The sequence below is a fragment of the Lycorma delicatula genome, chromosome 1, assembly GCF_047948215.1.
Source record: "Lycorma delicatula isolate Av1 chromosome 1, ASM4794821v1, whole genome shotgun sequence".
NCBI classification, from domain to species: domain Eukaryota; kingdom Metazoa; phylum Arthropoda; class Insecta; order Hemiptera; family Fulgoridae; genus Lycorma; species Lycorma delicatula.
This window is the reverse complement of record NC_134455.1, coordinates 394,564,575-394,590,884: the sequence shown is the minus strand read 5'-3', so window position 1 is coordinate 394,590,884 and position 26,310 is coordinate 394,564,575. Positions and strand designations below refer to the sequence as shown.

The 26,310-nt window shown below is 34.7% G+C and overlaps 1 protein-coding gene across 1 annotated transcript in view; it reads right to left on the bottom strand.

Annotated features, from left to right (window-relative positions):
* The window catches only part of LOC142318475 (lachesin-like), a 903,759-nt gene that overhangs the window by 758,766 nt on the left and 118,683 nt on the right, over positions 1-26,310 (bottom strand). The window contains exon 4 of the mRNA XM_075355059.1: positions 21,190-21,323. The gene's annotated coding sequence lies outside the window, so the exon portion shown is untranslated. The remainder of the gene's footprint in view (positions 1-21,189; positions 21,324-26,310) is intronic.

Below are 26,310 nucleotides of genomic sequence, written 5' to 3'. Positions count from 1 at the left end.
TTTCATAAATACTGATTTAATAACAGTCGTATAAAACAACAAAAAAGTAAAACATAAAATTTATGTTTTTTAACCCTTTAATTCAAAAAAAGCGGAAATAGTTTTTAGAAATTTATCCGAAGGGATTTGATAAAGTAGACTAGAATAAAACGATCAGAACCTTAAAAAAATTAGGGTTGAAGAATAAAAATAAAACAACAATTGCTGACATTTACAGGAACAAAACCACCACAGATATAATCGAAGAACATAAGAAAAGAAGCCATAATAAAAAAAGGAAATTTCACAAGGATATTCTCTATCACCGTTACTTTTTAATATTTACATAAAACCAACAATTAATCATATTAAAGAAAAATTAAGATCCGGAGTAACAGTACAAGGTGAAAAGATAAAAATCCTACGATTGACTGATGTAGTAATTCTAGCCGAGAGTAAAAAAGATTTAGAAGACATACTTGGCGTTTATAGACCTAGAAAAGGCATTCGATAACGTAGACTGGAATAAAATGTTCAGCATTTTAAAAAAATTAGGGTTCAAATACAGAGATAGAAGAACAATTGCTAACATGTACAGGAACTAAAAAGCAAGAGTAACAATTGAAGAACATAAGAAAGAAGCCGTAATAAGAAAGGGAGTCCGACAAAGATGTTCCCTATCTCCGTTACTTTTTAATCTTTACATGGAAATAGCAGTTAATGATGTTAAAGAACAATTTAGATTCGGAGTAACAGTACAAGGTGAAAAGATAAAGATGCTACGATTTGCCGATGATATAGTAATTCTAGCCGAGAGTAAAAAGGATTTAGAAGAAACAATGAACGGCATAGATGAAGTCCTAAGCAAGAACTATCGCGTGAAAATATACAAGAACAAACCGAAAGTAATGAAATTTAGAAGAAATAATGAAGATGGACCACGGAATGTAAAAACAGGAACAGAAAAGATTATAGAGGTAGAAGAATTCTGTTATTTGGGAAGTAGAATTACTAAAGATGGACGAAGCAGGAGCGATATAAAAAGCCGAATAGCACAGGCGAAACTAGCCTTAAATCAGAAATATAATTTGTTTACATGAAAAATTAATTTAAACGGCAGGAAAACATTTTTTAAAGTATATTTTTGGAGCGTAGCTTTATATGGAAACGAAACTTGAATGATCGTGGTACCTGAGAAAAAAAGATTAAAATCATTTGAAATGCGGTGCTATAGAAGAATATTAAAAATCAAATAGGTGGATAAAGTGACAAATGAAGATTTGTTGCGACAAACTGATCGAGAAAGAAGCATTTACAAAAATATACTTAAAAGAAGACTGGTCGATTTGCTTGGCATTTCTCCCGCCACACCCGATTCAGTCGCACTAATACGTAAGACCGAATGTCAGTGCCACAAACGGCTACTGAGCCTCGAATCAGATCAGCGACCGGTTTCCTAACTAGCTCCTAGAGGTAACCTAATTATGCGAGCGAAATAAGCACGGTACCACTAACCACTTGCTTCGTGTCCCACCGCTCACTTGTCATATATTCTAAAACGGGCGCACCCCGTCAACTATTAAAATATATATGACATTCGATGAATTAAATTTATTTCGTCAAGACAACAATTCGCTGCCACGCCTAGGTCGCTGAACGCCAGCAAGTACCTGTCCACCAATATTAAACCGCTTGGAGCTTTAATCGGCTGATGACCAGCCATAACTCTCGGGTAGTTTCCCAAAACAGCGAGGTGGTACAAGACTTTCCCTTAAATAAATTACTGACGCCGGTGGAACAAAGCAACGGCATCAAGGAACACCCACACGGTCCAACGATGCGGCTCACGCCACATTGACTCGCCGCTTATGAGCGGCCGATTTTCCCCTTGACCTCAAACTTCCAGGTGGCCTGAGTTCTGGCTTCCCAAAAGCCGGGCAGTCGAACATTCGTTCGACTGGATCTCCCCGCAGACGCACAATTCATCAGCTGCCAGGCGGAATCGAAACAAATATCGGTTCAAGTTCGCGTGGTAGGAGAGCACCTGGGCACCCGTTTTTGTAGTTAAAAAAAGAAAAGACTTATAGGCCACATAATAAAGCATCCTGGAATAGTCGCTTTAATATTGGAAGGACAGATAGATGGGAAAAATTGTGCAGGCAGGAAACATTTGGAATATATAAAACAAATTGTTAGGGATGTCGGATGTAAGAGGGTATACCGAAATGAAACGACTGGCAGTAAATAAGGAATCTTGGTGAGCTGCATCAAACCGGTCAAATGATTGAAGATAAAAAATACACGGAATCTCAAAAAAATTCTTTCTTAATATGCACTTAACAAGAAATATAAATTTCCATCGATTATGTTCAGCGGTTTTTCCTGGTTATCGATTAGATATCAGTCCCAACATGTTTTACACGTATAGATACGAATTTTATTCATTATTTTTACGAGAGAAATACTTCTATAAATCACAACTTAAGCTTCTGAAGCATTTTGTTTATAAATACTGTTTATTTTAAATTTAAATGATATTCTTATTTATTTTCCAGGAAATAACAGGAAAAAGTTTAAAAAAACTATCATTCAATAAATTTGAATCTTTTTTAGGTAATATTAATTTAATAGGTGTAAAGAAACCGGAACAATTGATGCGTTATGTTGTTTTATTAATAGTAATGATTATTTACTACAATGTAATCCAGATTGTTTTAAACTTTAAACAGAAACTCATTGAGAGCGGAGGAGGACATAAAGCGTATTTAGATGCTTACAATAATGCACATTATATGTATGAGAATTTATTCCATATCGTCTAACAAAATTTAATGGATTTTTTAAAAATTTATCGAGCTGAATTACCGGTTTTATGTAGAACAGAACAATAAATTACCATTAGCGAATCCGTAAAAGTAACAATTCAGCCAAATATCCTAATAAACATCCTGTTAAAATTTTGTAACTTACCGAGAAAAAATTACATTCTTAGAGCGAGCCCGCGGTAAAAGTATATTTTAAATATGGAATTTTTTATTATTATTTCTTTCTTTTGTATCTTTTTACCGCATTAATATTCTTTAAATTTTCCTTTTTTTAATTAGATTTTAGATAGATTTCATAAGAAAGCTACCTATTGCAACGGGTACCGTAATTCGACTTCCGGAAAATTTCGAAATATTTTCACGTTTCACTTCTGCCAGACCCCAAAATCACCGTCGATTCAAAACTTTATATATAAATTTCACTTTCTTCTTGACACGATAACTGTCATAATTTTCGGCCGATCACTTTCATATTTATATAAAATAAAACGAACAAAAATCTCGGTCGAGTTCGTTAAGGGCAACAATCGGACCATGGGGGGTGGAAATGGATAGGTTTTTTCGAAAAAACAAAATATCGATATAACTTTCTTATTAAGTAAAATATCAAATTCGTTTAAAGTTCCTATTATTCCTTGAATAAGGGGTCCTAAAACTTGGCGCAAAGGGTTTTTTATATAACCAACTCTTACGGCAAGGGGATAATGAAAAAAAAAACCAAAAAAAAAACAGTTAAAACAAAATATTTCTATAACTTTCTTATTAAGTAAAATTTCGATTCCGTTTAAAGTTCCTACTATTCTTTGGATAAGGGCCAAGGGGTGGAAAAAATGCGGTTTAAAGGGGAAAAAAATCAAACCTCCCTTAATAGCAAAGTATCGATTCGGTTTAAAGTTGGCGTAAGTCCTTTAAACATTACCTAAAATTTTTGTCTGAAACAATTTTTGATACGACCAACCCTTACGGCAAGGGATGACCAAAATATTGATGGGATTGTAAGAAGATGGGGCTTTTCTGAAGGCGTTGTCTTCATTTATCACCTATGAACATACAGTCCAACCTCGCTCTAAAATCTACCAAAAATAAATATAATTAGAAAAACACTTACGGAAGAAATTCATTTAAAAGTAAAATTTTTAGGAAAATTATCAAATTTTTTTAAATAAAAAGAGAAGTAAGACAAGAAGATGGATCGTCTCCGATCTTCTTTAAATAAGGATTAGAAAAATCAATCAGAGAATGGAACAAAAGGTTAGAAGAACTAAAAAATTCATAGCAATATAAAACTAACCCACCGGGTTGGTCTAGCATTCGCTAGACCAACGCGTCTTCCCGCGTTAACGCGGGAAGACGCGTTATGATTCGGGAAGACGCGTTAACGCGTCTTCCCGAATCAGCTGATTTGGAAGTCAAGAGTTACAGCGTTCAAGTCCTAGTAAAGCCAGATATTTTTACACGGATTTGAATACTAGATCGTAGATACCGGTGTTCTTTGGTGGTTGGGTTTCAATTAACCACACATCTCAGGAACGGTCGAACTGAGAATGTACAAGACTACACTTCATTTACACTCATACATATCATCCTGTGGGAGATGTGTGGTTAATTGAAAACTCAACCGCCAAAGAACATCGGTATCCACGATCTAGTATTCAATTCCGTATAAACGTAACTGCATTTACTAGGACTTGAACTTTGGAATTCTCGAGTTCCATGTCAGCGGATTTGGGAAGACGCGTTCATCATTATATCAACTCGGTGGGTTCAATTAACAAAATCTAAATTCAATTATCTAACCCACCGGGTTGGTCTAGTGGTTAACGCGTCTTCCCGAATCAGCTGATTTGGAAGTCGAGAGTTCCAGCGTTCAAGTCCTAGTAAAGCCGGTTATTTTTACACGGATTTGAATACTAGATCGTGGATACCGGTGTTCTTTGGTGGTTGGGTTTAAATTAACCACACATCTCAGGAACGATCGAACTGACACTGTACAAGACTACACTTCATTTACACTCATACATATCATCCTCATTCTCGGAAAAATTCTTGAGTTTGCAGATGATTTAGTAAATTTTACTAAAAATGAAGAAGCGAGAATTAAAATCCAAGAATTAAAAATAATGTTCGAAAAAGCAAGATTTACAAATCTCCTTTGAAAAGAACAGTAAAAGTATGAAACAAAATAATTAAAAAAAAAAAACAAATAAATTTAAATATCTAGTAATAATACGAAATATTTTGGAAAAAGAAGGTATGAAAACTAGACTAAGAAAAATGCAACTGATTTTTCATTTTAAAAAAAATTCCTTTCGGCCCGCCGGAAGGTGGAGATAGATTTCACCGGGCCAAAATATGGGTAGGCGAACTCAAATTGTATGAACATTACTTTCCACGTTTTCTCATTAGACGACAAGCTATTGCTAAATTTATCAACACTTCCTTAGGATTTTTACCTGAACTGCTTTGAGGATTACCGAGAGATTCTAGCTTTATCTCTTCGTATCGATTAAAAAGACAATGTTTTCAAAAGTTTTGTTTAGTATACTTTTAACAACGATGTTGAAAAGATGATTTGAAAGTACAATAGGCCTACGTTACTCACGTAAAATATTGTCGCTTGCAAAAATTAAAAAATACGCTCTACTAAGTCACGGCAGTTAAATGCGTTCACTTCAAATTCACTCAACATGACAATGCACATGTTTAGCATACGGGTAGCCTCTTCTTATAATTAAAACAATATTTTGGTCATCCGTTGCCGTAAGAATTGATCGTATAAAAAATCATTACAGATAAGATTTTTACGTAATACATAAAGGACTAACGACCACTTAAATCGGATTCGATCCTGTACCTATTAAGAGATCTATGATTTTTTTTCCTTTAAACCGCATTTTTTCCACCCCTTGGCCCTTATCCAAAGAATAGTAGGAACTTTAAACGCAATCGAAATTTTACTTTATAAGAAAGTTATAGAAATATTTTGTTTTAACTGTTTTTTTTTGTTTTTTTTTTCATTATCCCCTTGCCGTAAGAGTTGGTTATATAAAAAATTGTTTCAGTCAAAAGTTTTAGGTAATATTAAAAGGACTAATGACCACTTTAAACCGATTCGATACTACGTCTATTAAGGGAGGTATGATTTTTATTGTCTTCAAAACCCTATTTTTTCTACCCCCTGGGCCAATGGTTGGTGATATCAAAAAACTTTACCTAGATAAGTTTTAAGCGCTTATCTAAAGAATAATAGGAACATTAAAAGAATTTGATATTTTACTTAATAAGAAAGTTGTAGTGACATCTTGTTTTTTTCGAAAAAATCCTCCCATTTCCACCTCCATACTCCCGATTTTGTCAAATAACAAAACCGACCGAGATTTTGGGTCGTTATATTTTATGCATACAATGAAACTTGGACGATCGGAGTATCTGAGAAAAAAAGATTAGAAGCTTTTGAAATGCGGTGCTACAGGAGAATGTTAAAAATCAGACGGGTGGATAAAGTGACAAATGAAGAGGTATTGCGGCAAATCGATGAAGAAAGAAGCATTTGGAAAAATATAGTTAATAGAAGAGACAGACTTATAGGCCAGATACTAAGGCATCCTGGAATAGTCGCTTTAGTATTGGAGGGACGAAAAAAATTTTTTTTACCCTTTGCGCCAAGTTTTAGGACCCCTTATTCAAGGAATAATAGGAACTTTAAACGAATTTGATATTTTACTTAATAAGAAAGTTATACCGATATTTTGTTTTTTCGAAAAAAACCTATCCATTTCCACCCCCCCCCCATGGTCCGATTGTTGCCCTTAACGAACTCGAACGAGATTTTTGTTCGTTTTATTTTATATCAATATGAAAGTGATCGGCCGAAAATTACGACAGTTATCGTGTCAAGAAGAAAGTGAAATTTATTTATAAACTTTTGAATCGACGGTGATTTTGGGGTCTGGCAGAAGTGAAACGTGAAAATATTTCGAAATTTTCCGGAAGTCGCATTACGGTAACGGTTGCAATAGGTAGCTTTCTTATGAAATCTATCTAAAATCTAATTAAAAAAAGGAAAATTTAAAGAATATTAATGCGGTAAAAAGATACAAAAGAAAGAAATAATAATAAAAAATTCCATATTTAAAATATAATTTTACCGCGGGCTCGCTCTAAGAATGTATTTTTTTCTCGGTAAGTTACAAAATTTTAACAGGATGTTTATTAGGATATTTGGCTGAATTGTTACTTTTACGGATCCGCTAATGGTAATTTATTGTTCTGTTCTACATAAAACCGGTAATTCAGCCCGATAAATTTTTAAAAAATCCATTAAATTTTGTTATTTGGGAAGTAGAATTACTAAAGATGGACGAAGCAGGAGCGATATAAAATGCCGAATAGCACAAGCTAAACTAGCCTTCGGTAAGAAATATAATTTGTTTACATCAAAAATTAATTTATATGTCAGGAAAAGATTTTTGAAAGTGTATGTTTGGAGTGTCGCTTTATATGGAAGCGAAACTTGGACGATCGGAGTATCTGAGAAGAAAAGATTAGAAGCTTTTGAAATGCGGTGCTATAGGAGAATGTTAAAAATCAGCGTGTGGATAAAGTGACAAATGAAGAGGTATTGCGGCAAATAGATGAAGAAATAAGCATTTGGAAAAATATAGCTAAAAGGAGAGACAGACTTATAGGCCACATATTAAGGCATCCTGGAATAGTCGCTTTAATATTGGAGGGACAGGTACAAGGAAAAAATTGTGTAGGCAGGCAACGTTTGGAATATGTAAAGCAAATTGTTAGAGATGTAGGATATAGGGGGTATACCGTAATGAAACGACTAGCACTAGATAGGGAATCTTGGAGAGCTGCATCAAACCAGTCAAATGACGGAAGACAAAAATAAAATATTTTATGCATAAATTTCAAACTGGCGGAAAATTACGGCAGTTACCATGTTCACAAGAAAGTGAAATATATATATGAATGTATAAATAAACTTTTGGACTGGCGGTGGTTTCGGGGTCTAGGGGATGTAAAACGCAAAGATATTTCGAAATTTTCAGAAAGTGTAATAATGGTACCTATTATAATAGCTATCTTTCTTATGAAATCTACCTAAAATTCTAAAATGAGACATATTACAAAAAAACTATTTTACCAGAAACTTTATAACGAGCAAAAGTTTTAAAAAATTAACCATTAAAATGGAGAAAAAAATATCAAGAAAAATTTACGACCCTAAAATCGTCAATGGAAAATATAGGCTTAAAAGATATTTATAGAAATTTGAAAATAATTATAATAAGAAAATGAAAACTTAAATTTTATGTACATCCATACAGAATGGATTAGAACAAAGACTAACTAAGCGGTTATTTACATATTTTAAAAACAATAAAACAAAAATTGCACAGTTTAAAAAAACCGACAAGAATTTAAAAATATGAAATATCTCATAAGAAATAATTGAAAATGAAACACATTTAGAAAACAAGTTTAAATTTCCAGAAAAGCTGAAAACTAAAATATAGTTATGAGAGAGAAGACTAAAACACACGGAAAGAATGCAACAATCTTAGAAAAGGAGAAATAAATCTAAACCTTTGCAACGTGATCCTTGTTGAGAAAAAAACGGGTACTAATTCTAATATTTTAAAAGGTATAAAGAAACGATTATAAATTTTAGAAATGATATAAAGATTTAAAATCATAAAACAATTTATTTGAAGAAATTTTTTATTTAATCAAACCAGGAAAATAGTTCATTTAATTATCCTGTCAAATATTAAACGTGGTGTCTTTTATCTCCAGTGTACATGATTGTATTTAATAATATATATATATATAACCTCCCCAAAACGAAATCTGACGTGACCGAATAAGAATTTCTTTTTGAAGAGGTTTCCGTCTGGCAGAGGTTTTAAAAATCGAGGTAATTTATCGTGAGGTCCAGCGCTATGAGTTATATAAATGTAAAATAAAGTTGGACAAGGATAAAAATTTGGAATAATCCGGAAATTATACTGCATATAGAGTACGCTAACGAACGATTTATTGAAAAATTGTTCGGTTACATTAAAAGAGGAGTGTTTTATATACCTACAAGTTAGTAATTTTTCATTTAAGTTACGTTTAGTTAACTTAAATGACATATACTTATCCTATAACACAACATGATCTCTAAAATAGTCGAGTACATTATTCTATTTCGGTAATTTGCTCTTAAAACTTTCGTTTTCAGTAATGCGTTCTACCGATTAACAAATTCTGTCGCAAATCATCGCTGTTTATACGAATCACGAATTCTTCAGCTGTGTGACAATGCCCGATGCCTCTCCAAAATTGTTAATTTTGTTTTCTGTGTCCTCTCTGTATCTTTCTTCTTTTTCTTCTTCGGAAATTTCGTTAATCTTACCAGTTTCAGAGAAAATAATTTTTTATCTACAGTCTGAAATCCTTCTTCGGTCGGTTTGATTTGCTTGGCGTTTCTCCCGCCACCGCCCCGTTCGGTCGTCCTAAAGTATAAGACCGAATGTCTGTGCCGCCACATACAGAGACAGAGAGAGAGAGAGAGAGAGATTGAGAGAGAGAGAGAGAGAGAGAGAGAGAGAGAGAGAGAGAGAGAGAGAGAGAGAGGGAGAGAGAGAGAAACAGTGAGAGAGAGAGAGACAGAGAGAGAAACAGTGAGAAAGAGAGAGAGAGACAGTGAGAGAGAGAGAGAGAGAGAGAGAAGGAGAGAGACAGTGAGAGAGAGAGAGAGAGAGAGAGAGAAGGAGAGAGACAGTGAGAGAGAGAGAGAGAGAGAGAGAGTCAGAGAGAGAAACAGTGAGAGAGAGAGAGACAGAGAGAGAAACAGTGAGAGAGAGAGAGAGAGACAGTGAGAGAGAGAGAGACAGTGAGAGAGAGAAAGAGAGAGAGAGAGACAGAGAGAGAGAGAAGGAGAGGGACAGAGAGAGAGAGAGAGAGAGAGAGAGAGAGAGAGAGAGAGAGACAGTGACAGAGAGAAAGAGAGAGAGAGAGACAGTGAGAGAGAGAAAGAGAGAGAGAGAGACAGAGACAGAGTGACAGAGAGAGAGAGAGAGAGTGAGAGAGAAACGGCTACTGAGCCGCGAAACAGTTTACCGACCAGCGTCCTAACTAACTACTACAGCTAACCTAAAAACGAGGTACCATACACCGCTCGCTTGCGTGTCCCACCGACCAATTGTCATATAACGCTAAAATGAGTAGGCGCATCCCGTCAACTATTAAAACATACAGAATGATTCAGGAGGATAAGGCAATACTTTGACGAATCATTCTAGAGGCTAAAAATAAGAAAAAATTTCATATAAACATACGTCCGAAAACGCTTCGTTAGCGTGTTATACAGGGTGAAAGATTTCGCCCGAGTTTCAGTTCCTCCGGGTAAATTAAGGCTTTCTGAAATTCTGGGAAGGTCTATTAATAGGCAAATTCAAATGTTTCTTATGGTTTTCGAGCTGGAAAATCGAAAAAATAGGTCCCAGAACTGTATCTATCTAGTTTCTAAAATATCTCATGTAAAACGCCAAAAATAGAGTAAAAAAACACATTTTTTTTTTTACGTTTGACGTACAATAACGTTGTTAAATTGGCGATAAATCATACATTTTTTAAACATAAATTGTAGAGAATTTAATTATAAGAAGATTGATGTAAATAATGTCAACAGAAAACAAATAAAATTTTAAACATGTCGACTCTTATTAACAACAAAACCGACGAAAACTTAGAAGAAAATGTTACAAAAAAAGAAAACAGATGTGTGTAGTAGGTACAATAATTTTAGACCTACGGAAAATAAGTTGGCAACACTGATTATTTTTTTTCATCGCAATTTGTTTAAATACTACTCATTGTTTTCAGTTAATTGTGGTAATCTGTTAAATAACCTTTCGCTGATCGATCGTGTTGCAGTACTACGTCGAATTCTTATCATAAAAATTTCAGAAAACTGTGAAAAAGTGTAATTTTGTATTCATTTCAGTGCGTAAATATATTGCTGGAAAATATCCTCTTAGCAAAACGAATTGAAATTTATTACCAACTTGATGGAGCTCCTACAAATTTCACTAATGAAATGAAAGGCAATGTCTTGATGAAAAAATTGCTGGTAAATGGATAGGACGTGGAGGGCCGGTTAATTGGCCGCCGAGATCCCCAGATCTCATTCCGTTGTATTATTGTTTGTGGGGACGGTTGAAAAATTAGGTATACAAGCAAAACGTAGACACGCGCGATGAACTGATCGCTCGCATTCTCAACGTTGCAGCTATAATCAAGGAACGCAAAGATACCGTTAGACTGGCGACACAAAATCTAGTACAACGCGTTGAAAAGTGCATTGAACACAACGGTGGCATTTTTGAAAGTTATTAAACTGCATGAAATACTACTTGTAAGCAGCATTTTATCATTGTCGTAAAAAAACAGTAAGTAATCTTTCTTCCACCAGTTATTTTCTGCTGTACATAACGAAAACGTTTTTTCAATCTGTTTGGTGTTAATAAAAGTCGACAATTTAAAAGTTTTATTTGCTTTCTGTTGACATTATTTACATCAATCTTCTTATAATTAAATTCTCTACAATTTATGTTTAAAAAATGTACGATTTATTGCCAATTTAACAACGTTATTGGACGTAAAACTTAAAAAAATTTGTTTTTTGCCCCTATTTTTGGCGTTTTACATGGGATATCTTAGAAACTAAGCCAGATACAGTTCTAGGACCTTTTTTCTTCGATTTCCCAGCTCAAAAACCATAAAAACCGATTGAATTTGCCCATTAATTGACCTTCCCAGAATTTCAGAAAGCCTTAATTTACCCGGAGGAACTAAAACTAGAACAAAATCTTTCACCCTGTATAACTCGCTAACGAATCGTTTTCGGACCTATGTTTATATGAACTTTTTTCTTATTTTTAGCATCTAGAATGATTCGTCAAAGTATTGCCTTATCCTCCTGAATCATTCTGTATGTGAATACCAATAATTAAATTTATCTCGTCAGACAGAAATTCGCTGCGACGCCTAGGCCGCTGAATGGCAATAAATATCTGTCCACCAATATTAAAGTGCTTGGAGCCATAAAACTGGCTGGTAGCCAGCTATATATCTCGGTTAGCTTCCTACAGCAGCTTGGTAGGAGTCTTCTCCCTTAAGAAAATTACCGATGTCGGTTGAACAAAGCAACCGCATCAAGGAACTCCCACACGATCCGACTCGCCGCTTGCGAGTGGTCAATTTTCCCCTTGACCCCTAAGTTCCAAGGAGGCCCGAGTTCTGGCCTCCCCAAGAGCTGGGCAGTCGAACATCATTTGTTCATCCATCTTCGGTTACCAAATCACTATCAATACCCACGACATAGTCTTCAGCATGAACCGATCTTTGACCACTTTCTATGCAACAGAAATTCAACTTCGCGCAATATTTTTGTACTGTGCAAAATACATATATCATTATAGGTTTCCGTGCAGAAACCAGCTTCTTTAAACGCATTTTTACAGTTATTTGTTTGTACGATTGAAAGAGCCGCTTTAATCCATCCAGAACAGTATGCGTCAGTTCTTGAACAGACATGAATCCATTTTCTAGCGACACCATAATGTGTTTCCGATAATGAATTTTTATGATTTAATAACGCCCTGATCCATCGGTTGGGTTACAGTAGTTATGTTTGGAGGAAAGAACACAAATTTTATGATAAAATAATTTCCATGAGGGTGACACGATGCACTGTCTAAAAGCTATTAAAATATTTCTATTTTCACTAACCATTTTTTCCATTTAAATTATATACCCGTTTTTCCATTATATTAGACGTCATTTAAGACAATTTATTTCCGCACCGTTCCAGTGATACTGAACGAAATTTTTAAAACAACAAAGATTTACCTATCAACAATAGTTAAGGCAACATTCCATCCGCAAAACCGCATAACACAACAGTCTGTCTTTGGATTTTTTTGCCACGAATACATATTTCATTTTTGAAACACAGTATTTTGTTCTATAAAACTCAAAAAATAAAAATAAACCGGTTTTATCGCAATTATTTTTTGGTCCGTAACCAGCGGTTATTTAATTTTATTTTTCCAGTTAATCACTATTTCTTATGTCTATATCTTTAGCCTCACGTTAGAATTGATTGTTAGATAAACAGCAATTGCATTACTGTCTTATAATAATAATAATTAACTCTACTGGATTTATAATTTGCAAATCGTGGAAAGTACAATCTGTTTTTTTTTTTTAATTTCCTTTCCGTTTTATAGGACAAAATTAATACATAAAATTAAAAAAAAAATTACGTCTTCTTTCCGTATCCGTATTGCAGAATTTTCCGTTTTTAACAGATTAATTTCTATAAAAATATATCGGATCTTGAGAAACCGTACGTTTTGAGGAGTTTCTGTTTTTTGGAGGTTACATTTTGTAGAGGTTTCACTGTATATAAAAATAAAAAATAAAAGATTCACGGGAATTCCACACATTTATTAATAAACAAATAATATCGATTTACAACAAATTAATTTCGTCGAATGTAATTTCATTATCTACCGGCATTCCGAAGAATTTAATAATTGAGGCGATAAAAATCAAGTGGAGTGAAATAGAAGAAAAACTAAAATTAAAAAAAAACAAAAAAAAACAGAATTTTTAGAATGTAAAAATATTTGCATATATATGTATTTTAAATTTAAAAATAAATTATACGAACAATGCCGTGGTTTAGCGATGGGGTCATCAATTTCAGCCGGCTTAGCAAACTTAACTATGGAATATAAAAGATCTATAAAAGATACGTAGATGAGATTCTAGTATATGCACGTGAACAGGATATTGATTTAAAATTAAACAAATTTAACCTATTTAATGAACATATACTATTTACAAAGGAAGTTGAGATTAACAATAGTATAAACATTTGGATTTAACAATAGGTCATTACAGAAAGAAAATATCAACAAAATGTTATACAAAACCAACATCTTCAGGTACCGAAATTTTGTACCGTACAACCAAATATCATATAAAAAAATCAGTAATCAAGAATCTTGCAGAGTATTAAGATTTACAAAACTAAAAAATAAACCAGAATATATATAAAAAATAGATTTATTAAAAAATAATAATTATCCGGAAATTAATCATAAATAAAATATTTATAAATATAAGCGCTATAATGCATCAGCCAACCGTCCTAATAAAAATAAAAAGGGTGAGAATTATGTTGCATTAACATATATCGCAAACATTAAAAAATTGCTTAAAACGATTCCCAAGAGCGCGTCAAAATTACAATTATAATATTATATTTTCTAAATTAAAATTGCCGATAGGACAAAAAATCAACCAGCCAATGTAATATAGATTGTAACGCTGTGTACATTGGACACGCATATCAATACTTTAAAAAAAGGATAGAATCCTGTAAATATAGAAAAAAGAAAATGACAGCGCTCACAAAACATAAATATTCGTTTGATTTGAACAGCACCAAAATATTAGACAAACAACAAAAAACACGTAAAAATATCACTCTAGAAATCATACACATCAGAAAAATATAAATCTGTCAATAATAAAACGGACATAGCCGGATTAAACAACATATATGTTAATTTAATTTTTTTAAATCATATATATATATATATATATATATATATTTATATTATAAATTTGGTTTTAGTCGAAGAGAAACAATACTGAGATCTGAATTTAAGAGAGCATTAAAAGATTTGAATAGCAGAAACGCTCCTGGAATAAACGGTCTACCTCCAGATACTGCGCAATGCAGGTGAGGAAGCGATAGATATATTATACAAACCGATGTGTAACATTTACGAAAAAGGGGAAGTTCTGTCAGACTTCAAGAAGACGGTTATAGTCATGATACCAAAGAAAGCAGGAGAAGATAAATGTGAAAAATACAGAAAAATTAGCTTAACTAGTCATGCATCAAAAATCTTAACTAGAATTCTGTACAGAAGAATTGAGAGGAGAATGGAAGAAGTGTTAAGAGAAGATTGATTTGGTTTCAGGAAATGTATAGGGAGAAGGGAAGTTATTTTAGGCCTCAGATTAATAGTAGAAGGAAGATTAAAGAAAAACAAACCAATACACTTGGCATTTATATACTTAGAAAAGGCATTCGATAATGTAAACTGAAATAAAATATTCAGCATTTTAAAAAAATTAGGGTTCAAATACAGAGATAGAAGAACAATTGCTAACATGTACAGGAACCAAACAGCAACAGTAACAATTGAAGAACATAAGAAAGAGGCCGTAATAAGAAAGGGAGTCCGACAAGGATGTTCTCTATCTCCGTTACTTTTTAATCTTTACATAGAACTAGCAGTTAATGATGTTAAAGAACAATTTCGATCTAAAGTAACAGTACAAGTTGAAAAGATAATGATACTACGATTTTCTAATGGTATCGTAATTTTAGCTGAGAGGAAAAAAGATTTAGAAGAAACAATGAACGGCATGGATGAAATCCTGCGCAAGAACTATCGCGTGAAAATAAACAGAACAAAACGAAAGTAATGAAATTTAGTAGAAAAATGAAGATGGACCACTGAATATAATAATAGGAAGAAAAGAGATAATGGAGGTAGAGGAATTTTGTTATTTGGGAAGTAGAATTACTAAAGATGGACGAAACAGGAACGATATAAAATTCCGAATAGCACAGGCGAAACGAGCCTTAAAGTCAGAAATATAATTTGTTTACATCAAAAATTAAATTTAAACGTCAGGAATAGATTTTTGAAAGTATATGTTTGGATCGTAGCTTTATATGGAAGTGAAACTTGGACGATCGAAGTATCTGAGAAGAAAATATTAGAAGCTTTTCAAATGCGGTGCTAAAGAAGAATGTTAAAAATCAGATGGGTGGATAAAGTGACAAATGAAGAGGTGTTACTACTAATTGATGAACAAAAAAGCATTCGAAAAAATATAGTTAAAATAAGGAGGCCACATATTAAGGCATCCTGGAATAGTTACTTTAATATTGGAAGGACACGAAGAAGGAAAAAATTATGCAGCTACGCAACGTTTGCAATATGTAAAACAAATCGTTAAGGACGTACGATGTAAGGAGTATACTGAAATGAAACTACTGGTACTAAATAGGTTGGAGACCTGCATCAAACCAGTCAAATGATTGAAGACAAAAAAAATTTAGTTTTAACAAAAATAATGTTTAATGTTTAAACTTTTTTAGGAAAATATGTGCATCGTAAAGGTTTCAATACACAGGAAATAGCAATTAGGTCATATAAAGAGTTACATATAATTACCTAAAGGTAAGATGAGTCATGTATGAGTACGGGAGGATCTATTACGACAAGTGTGGAGAGAAAATATTGTTATCTAGGATGGAAGGAACACGTAATTTCTTTGTACGTAAGAGAATTTTGCATGAATGTGGTATTCTTACTTGAGGACGCTTAGAGAATTCTAAGTGAAGCGTAGTGAATTGAATTTATAAATTTGTTTAGTTGATTGGTTAACCCAAGAGATTAATAAATATAATATTATATATATATATATATATATATATATATTAGTTTTATTATAACTTCCTGAAATTAGTTTAAATATAATTTACCCAAAAATAACAATTTTATTTGAAATACAGCAGGATTTTAAATTATTAAACAAATATTTGTAACACAACATTTTAATATATAAAAATATTACTCACATGATATTAGACGGCAATAAAGTAATGCTGTAAATATTATAAAGGGTGACATACCGTCAGGTGCACAGTACAACACCACGCGTGTTACTGTCGCGCGGTAACACTGCTGGAAAGATAGACCGTATTTCTCTCTTTCTCTAACAATTCCCCCTTTCAGTACCGCCCCCTATAGCACCCTTTTAAAACTGCGCAGATGTGGAAAATTCTCCCGTACCCTATTCTCAATCATTTTAACCTACCTTTAGACTAAATGATTAAAACTCTAGTGCACCGATTTTTTTTCAGGTTTATGAACGAAAGAATCATCCTAATTTATATTAGCAATTTTATTCCGTGAGAAATTTGACATAAGTTCTTTTTTTAACCTGTTATTTTAGTTGGTAAAATTTAAAACAATTTTTTTTGTTCAACAAATAAATTTTAATTATTAGATAAAAAAAAGAAAATATATTTACATTACAAGTAATATAAATCATAATTTTTTTTTAATAATTAAAAAAAAAAATTATAAAAAGTAAAAATCTCTAAGTAAATTTCTTTAAAGAAAAGATTTACAGTATGGAATAATTTTTTTTTTTTTTTTTTTTTAACTGAATTTTTACGGGCATCGACTGCTAAGGTCATTAGCCCTCGTCACATTCTTTAAAAGAAATTATTATCTCCATCAGGATCGTCATATGTAAGGGTGTAAAGGGCCCTTACATTTTATTTAAAAACACAAACTTCACAATAAACATTAAAACATGAAAGACAAGGACAATCACAAACACTTACGGGGTGTAAAGGGCCCCGATATTAAAATTTGAGATAGGTTCTCAAAAGACCATGAACTTAAAATTGAAATTAAACTAATCGATACCATATCTTTCTTTCTTCTACGAAGTCTCATTTATAGTTTGCTTAAGCACCCTCGGAGCGACCAGAACCGCCGTTGAGCAGTATATCAGTCGTGCCAGGGTGCCGTGGCAGTTGAATCCTTCTTATATCAGGCCATAGGCATGCACGGCGTACACCCATAGCCTCGCGCCCTCAATCCACCCTTGAGGGTCCCCCATGCCATCATCGGACACACCCCGACTCACTGCTCTTGAATGCAGGTGAGCCAAAATGGCCTAGGCAAGAGGGCTACCTCCCGTCACTATACGTGCCACGCTTCGAGACTCCCTTATATGTATATATAAAACTACCGCTTAGAGTATCTCTTACCACAGCTTTAAACTTCCACATTATAGACTTTTAAGAAGTCCACTGGCGTGTAAAAATGCAACTATATTTTCTTCATTTCCATTATCCAGATCAGCACTAATATTATTTGTAAGACGGAACCTCTTTCTGAGGTCCTCATATATGTTACACTCTTCTATTAGATGCTTGATTGTCAGTGTTTTATTACAAACACCGCACATTGGTCTCACTTCGCCGGTTAACAAATATAAATTTGTTAATCGCGTGTGACCGATTCTAAGTCTGGTCACCGTATGGAATAATATTTTGGCCAAGATGAATAATTCACCCGCATAATTTCGAAGATTATGTACGTAGAAATATGAAAACTGGAATTAAATACGTCATCCCTGACCGGGATTCGAATTTGGAACAATCCGGATGAAAGGCTTTATTAAACGCTTTTTTTAATTCTGGTAAAAGAATTTTTTTCGCTACCACGGTAACGGGAAAGGCTCTCCCAATCGGTTTAGTGGTGAAAGTTCGGGCAACCATGGGGAAATTACAAAGAGTCCATCCAGGAAGCCGAGGTATTTGGGATGCGGTTTCGAGTCGAGTCAGTACCGAAGCGGAACGGCGATCACAATGCACCGGATCTAAATTTCGTTCAGTCGCCCATCTCCCGCCTGCGGAAGAGGCTATGGAGCCTCGCGATGGAAACATGGTAGCTGGAACGGGACACCACGACTAAGGAAAGATCCTTGTATATGTTTATACAGGATCCGGGGGAATGGTATGCCTCAAGCTCGATTTTAAGGGCAATGAGCACCCAAATGGGGCAACCAATGGGCAATGTACACCAAACATGTTAATTTAAACCGATATCTGTTTCGGTAACAATTTGCCCATTTCCCGCCTGCGGAAGAGGCTTTGGGGCCTCGCGATGGAGGCATGGCAGCATGAATGGCACACCACGTCTAAGGGAAGATCTCTGTATAGATTTATACAGGATCTGGGGGGATGGTATGCCTCAAGTTCATTTTTAAGGGCGGCGGGTGCCCAAGTGCTCACCAACCACGTGAATTTGATGCAATATCTGTTCAGGTTTCGCCTAGCGGCTGATGAGTTGTGCGTCTGTGGGGAGGTCCAGTCGAACGAACACCTAATGTTCGACTGCCCTGCTCTTGGGGGGGCCAGAGACCGGGCCACCCTGGAACTTAGAGGTCAGGGGGAAAACTGGCCGCTCATAAACGGCGAGTCAATGTGGCGTGAGCCGCATTGTCGGACCGTGTGGGAGTTCCTCGATGAGGTTGCGATGTTCAACCGTCATCGGTAGTTTAAGTTTAAATTTATGGGGACTTAAATATGGCGTGTCGGTGGAAAACCTTCCTGGAAATAATGGCTGCGATCAGCCAATAAAGCTCCAAGCGCTTAAATGGTGGACAGACACTAGCTGGCAAACAGCGACCGAGGCGTGGCGGTTTAAATTGCCGTCTTTTATTTTGTAACTTTTATTGTTTTAATTGTAACAAGGGGTGCGCCTCCCCGATTTAGTTTTAATGTGACAGGTGAGCGGTAGGGACACATAGGCGGGTGCTGTACAGCACCCAGCTTAACCGCTCACGCAAGATAGGAGTTCATTAGGAGCAATTAGGATAACGAGGTCGCAAATCTGTTTCGAGGCTCAGTAGCCGTTTATTGGCACAGTACATTTGGTCTATGCTCTAGGGCGACCGAATGGGGTGGTGGCGGGAGAAATGCCAGCTAACCAAATCTGTTTCGGTACCGCCTGGCAGCTGATGAACTGTGCGTCTGCGGGGAGGTCCAGTCAAATGAACACCTGATGTTTGAGACTTCCCTGCTTTTGAACGGGCAAAGACCGGGCCACCCTGGAACTTCGAGTTCAAGGGAAATTGGCCACTCACAAGCGGCGAGAACCGCATTGTCGGTGTGTGTTGGAGTTCCTTGATGCGGTTGCTTTGTTCAACCGACTTAAGTAGTTTACCCAAGGGAAAAGACTTCTACCGTACTGCTGTGTAAAGCTAAACTAGATATATATATATATATATATATATATATATATATATATATATATATATATATATATATATATATGGCTGACCACCAGCCAATTAACACTCCTAGCGCTTTAAAATGGAGGACAGGTACTTGCTGTCATTCAGCGACCAAGGCGTGGCAGTAAATTGCTGTGTAGACGAAGTAAATTTTAATTAATCATATATATTTTTACCAGTCGACGGGAAGCACTTACCCATTTTAGTAAATATATGACAAGTGAGCGATTGGGCCACGTAAGCCGGTGGTGTACGGCACCACGCTTAGTCTGCTCATTTTGTTAGGTAAGCTCTAGGAGCTATTTAGGACACTGATCGCTAAACTGTTCGAGGCTCAGTTGCCATTTGTGACACGGTCTTATGCTTTAGGGCGACCGATTGGGGTGGCGGCAGGACAAATGCCAAGCAAACCAATTTCTATCGTTATAATCGTACGTTGACTTTATCTAATATCTGGACGTTATTGTCTTCTACAGTGGCGGATTGCGTATAGGCACTATAAAACTGCAGCACCCCCTATTTCCCCCTGATATTATCGACAACATTTAATATAATGAGTTCTTTTTTCTTTAATCCTTTCTTTATACTTGTACAATATATAATCCTTAACTTTAAAGTCAGTAACCGTCCTCTAGTTTATGAAAAAAATATATAAATGTTTGTATGAAACTGTGCGCTTCACAGTTCCAGCGGCATTAGGCTGTTGTTAGCATGCGCACATAGGAAGCTATACGCGAGGGAGAGAGAGCACTGTCCCTCCCGCAGCACCAACCCTAGCGTGCTGGTGGAAGGTAGTTTTTTTTTACTCCGCGTGTATATGGAACGTTCCTTGTTCGTTCCCTTTTCTATTTTAGTCGGTTGAAGGAATACGAAAACGGTTTAGTTATTTTTTCAGTAGCGATCAGAAGATGGTGGAAAGCAAGGAATCTTTGATCGCAAAATCTGACCAAAAACAGGCTGGAAGAGTGAAAGAGAAGATAATTAGTAAAAACGAATTACGTATTTGTTTCTGTGCCCGTAGAAATTTAAATTAAGCACCGTTGGGCTATAGTGTATTTAAGCGGACATTTTATTACGTTATTATCTAATAATACTAAAAAATATTAACATCTTATTGTTTATTCGATTAAACCGAATACGGGTTTTAAGCCGATGTGCTTAAAAATAGTGTACTATATTCTTGAATGCGAAGAAAGTGTAGAATTAAATTATTATCCTACTCCCAGCTATTCTATTTGATTCATTTTTTCGCGTCTTTTAATTTGCACAAAACTTTAACAACGGTCTTGAAACAGCCCAGAAGAAAATTTTCTGGAGCAGCATCCCCACTAATTTTAGCTACGAACCGCCACTGAAATGGAAATTTCTAGAGTTTCGTGAATTTTAGCTAAAGGTTATAAATACTGACCTCCATTGCTCGAGTAGTAACGTCTCGGTCTTTCATCTTGACGTCCCGGGTTCGAATCCAGGTCAGGAATGGCATTTTTCACACACGCTACAAATCATTCATCTCATCCTCTAAAGCAATATCTAACGGTGATCCTGTAAGTTAAACAAACAAACAAAATAATAAAATATTTATCGGATTGTTATTTTTAATTCTATTTTCTACCACATATGTTTGTGAAACTGGATTTTCTCTTAGCGAATGTAAAGATTTTGTAATAAACTGGACCTTGATCCGAATTTGAGCTTAAATTCAAGTTCAACTGTACTAGATATCTCTTCGCTTGATTAAGCTTGCAATAACATCCTTCTTACTTAATCTTTAGTCTTCAACAGAAATTTAAAGTAAATATATATGTAATATTTCTTTATAAACTAAATAAATGTTTAAAATATTTGTAATAAATAAAAAAAAAGAAAGTAATACCTGATATTTTTCAAAACATTAAATAGATTCTTTCAAAAGAGATTGTAATTTTTTATTGTTTTACCATTCTGAGATATAACTCTATCGTTATCCTAGTGACATATTATATATTTAATTCAACGGTACGCTACTAATCTGTAATTCACATGAATGTAAAAACATTTGAGAATCGCTTCATTAAATTGTATAATAATAATAGATCGTGTCATAATATAATCAATTATAAATACAGAGTGATTCAGAAAGAACGCAACAAAATTTGAGGACATGTTCTATGGGTGAAAATAAAAATGAAAGTTCATACTGTAACAAGACCGGTAAAGCCTGATTCCTACAAATTAAGAAGAAAGCAGTGAAAAATATAATAAGAGTCCAAAAAAGGGCTAAAGGAATCGTTTTTGTAAAGATAACAGGTCCAAATAACAATCGTCCTTCGTAATAACTTCCCACTGACACACATAAACAAGTGTTGTTCTATGTGAAGAGTTACCGGACCAGAATAGGAATGCATGGAAATAAAAGGGCTCGATCGATCGTTCTCACGCTTAACTGGGGTCAGATGCTGCACGTAAAGAAGATAGGAGTATAAATACTCCGGAAAAGACCGGTTGACGATCGGTCAAGCGAGACGTTATGATGTCAGTCTGGAAAAGAGTGTTACGATTATTATGCGATTTTGAAACGAGAGTATTCTGCGAGGAAGTGAAGGAGCGAATTTCTAGTGTGAACTAAATTCGACGCGATTAAGGTGACGTCAGAAATAATTCCAGTACATGAAAATAAGAAATGGTTTGGTGAGTTACTGTTAGACTATAAGTGAAAGAGATAATATTCTAAATATCATTCGTCAACTGTTAGGGTAATTTTATTTGTGAACAAAGGTATTTACAGTGAAAGAACTTTATAATTGTCTTATTTATTCTACTATTGTTGTTAATACAAGACTAGTGAGTGGTTAAATGCATTAGCGGTCATGCTAATATCTTTTGTGACTTGAACTGAATTCTTCTTTTCATTATTTATTTACCTGTTAATAAATCCTGACGATTACATTAAATTCTGTTTTGTATGTAATCACTATTATTATTGTTGTTGTTGTGTACTTTTGATTACTACAATTATTATTTGTTTATTATTATTAATGTTTGTTGTTGCCACGGGTATTATTATTGTGAGTTACTTATTATTGTCGCTTATTATCAATATTACTATTGTCATTATTATTATTATTTTTATTAAAATTAAATTTAATACAAAAACAATAGTTAATTTCTCAATATCTTGATCTAGCCGCGAACACGCGACAACATTAACATAAGTTCGTTAAGGAATGTCGGCTGGCGAAAGATTTCGCTCTAATTTCTGCGTGTTCTCTAAAATTAAGCCGGATTTTTATTCTTAGGATTAAAATTAAGGGATACATTTACCGTTTTCATATAAAATTTTACCGGAAAAATTCCAAAATACAGATCGCACATCTGAATTTCTAATAGTTTTCGAAAATACGCGGTATAAAACAATAAACTGGATTTGAAAAAGAAAATATTTTACATTTGGCGTAAAACAACTTTGTTTTAAAACGGGTAATAAAAGAATAAACGTTTTTAAATAAAACCCTCATAAATAAATTCCATAAAAACTAATTATAAACGTTTGAGTTTTGAAGTTAATTAAAATAAACCGTATCAAAATGCGACATATTTTATTCGTTAATGGGAAATCTATCGACGGGGACATCACCAACGTTAAATCTACATGAGAAGAATAACGACATAGTTTTATCTACATTAAAGTTACATATTTACATTGCATCCATTCCCCGTTTAAGTCGAGATTTTTGCTATCCCTAGTTTCCCCTTAACTAGTTAAGAATTATCTATAAATTTTACCCGAAATTAAAAGACGTATAATTTATGAAAAATATTAAGAATTTATAGAAACAGTACCGTAAAAAAATCGAAGGATTAAAAAGCGATGAAATTACAAGTATAAGTGTACACATCCAAACCACGTAGGGGGAAGACACCCACCTTGTAACGTTACCGGTCGCCACACCACCCCCTCAGTTTCAAATCCTGAGGGGCTTTACCGGAGATCGTCTTTAGACCCTCGAACCGATTACATTCGCATCAGTAAATACGTATCAAATTTCGCCTTCACGTAGGCCTCAAACGGACATCTTCACATCCAACCTAACATGATTCCCTGAAACTAACTAACCGGAAACGCGAACCCCGCGCCTAGTCCAGATTTTATAACCCCCCGTTCCTGACTATAAATGTCTCAGAAAACGAACTAGTTTAAAGTTAAATCAGCGCTACACTCATACCAATCAAAAGTAGAACATAGAAACAACATAGAAATTCAAACCCACCAAACCAAATAAGTCGACCGGCTTAGGTCACCTAAAAAGGGGAATGCAACCTTATTCCGGTCCGCACAGAGCCGGGGACAAATCCCGCATCATCACCTCCCGATCTAATCACGGTGTCTCGCGTGGCATTACCAAATCACGATCAGGACCGCCACCGGCGAAGGGAAGCCACTCCCCCAGTCGCACGGGCTACCATACCACGGCAGCGCAGCCACTCTCATCAGCGGGAGCCCCAAATCGAATCACAAACAATACCAATATAACCGTGGCACGATGCCGATGCGACTACCTCCAACCAATCCGATGGCTATGTACACAAATAAAACAACCGGTGAGAATGGATTATTACAATCCTGTTAAAAATTACCATAATTAAAACGCATTACTATATTTTTATACAAACTGGTGTGTAATATTTATGAAAATGGGGAATTTCCATAAGACTTCAAAAAAAGTGTTATAGTTATAATACCAAAGAAAGCAGGGGCAGATAAATGTGAAGAATACAGAACAATTAGTTTAACTAGTCATGCATCAAAAATCTTAACTAGAATTTTATACAGAATTGAGAGGAGAGTGGAAGAAGTGTTAGGAGAAGACCAATTTGGTTTCAGGAAAAGTATAGGGACAAGGGAAGCAATTTTAGGCCTCAGTTTAATAGTAGAAGGAAGATTAAAGAAAAACAAACCGACATACTTGGCGTTTATAGACCTAGAAAAGGCATTCGATAACGTAGACTGGAATAAAATGTTCAGCATTTTAAAAAAATTAGGGTTCAAATACAGAGATAGAAGAACAATTGCTAACATGTACGGGAACCAAATAGCAACAATAACAATTGAAGAACATAAGAAAGAAGCCCTAATAAGAAAGGGAGTCCGACAAGGATGTTCCCTATCTCCGTTACTTTTTAATCTTTACATGGAACTAGCAGTTAATGATGTTAAAGAACAATTTAGATTCGGAGTAACAGTACAAGGTGAAAAGATAAAGATGCTACGATTTGCTGATGATATAGTAATTCTAGCCGAGAGTAAAAAGGATTTAGGAGAAACAATGAACGGCATAGATGAAGTCCTACGCAAGAACTATCGCATGAAAATAAACAAGAACAAAACAAAAGTAATGAAATGTAGTAGAAATAACAAAGATGGACCGCTGAATGTGAAATTAGGAGGAGAAAAGATTATGGAGGTAGAAGAATTTTGTTATTTGGGAAGTAAAATTACTAAAGATGGACGAAGCAGGAGCGATATAAAATGCCGAATAGCACAAGCTAAACGAGCCTTCAGTAAGAAATATAATTTGTTTACATCAAAAATTAATTTAAATGTCAGGAAAAGATTTTTGAAAGTGTATGTTTGGAGTGTCGCTTTATATGGAAGTGAAACTTGGACGATCGGAGTATCTGAGAAGAAAAGATTAGAAGCTTTTGAAATGCGGTGCTATAGGAGAATGTTAAAAATCAGACGGGTGGACAAAGTGACAAATGAAGACGTATTGCTGCAAATAGATGAAGAAAGAAGCATTTGGAAAAATATAGTTAAAAGAAGAGAAAGACTTGTAGGCCACATACTAAGGCATCCTGGAATAGTCGCTTTAATATTGGAAGGACAGTTAGAAGGGAAAAATTGTGTAGGCAGGCCACGTTTGGAGTATGTAAAACAAATTGTTGGGGATGTAGGATGTAGAGGGTATACTGAAATGAAACGACTAGCACTAGATAGGGAATCTTGGAGAGCTGCATCAAACCAGTCAAATGACTGAAGACAAAAAAAAAAAAAAAAAAACTATATTTTTACTTCCTTGTACGAAGTAAAGGAAGTATTGTAATCGCGAAAAATTTCGGATTTCGATTTTCAACGAAAATATCCATTTTGACTTGTTTTGGCGTGACGTCTATATGTATGTATGTACCTCGCATAACTCAAAACCGATTAGCCATAAATGTTGAAATTTTGGATTTAGAACTGTTGTAACATCTAATTGCGTACCTCCACTCTTGATTACAATCGACTTGACCAAAATTGTCTAAAAAAAAAAAATCCAAAATATTTGGACTTTTTCTTAACTGCAGTAATAAACCCTTCGTTGAAAACTTTTCAACGATATATCAAAAGCGATACTTATTTTCATCGGTTCCAAAATTCTACCCGAATAAAATTTTAATTAATGAAATATTTGGATCTTACAAAGGAAACGCACATAGGTTGGAATCCGATTTCATATATATATATATTTTTTTTAGCTTTTTTTTTAAATTTAAATATAAAAAAAAACTT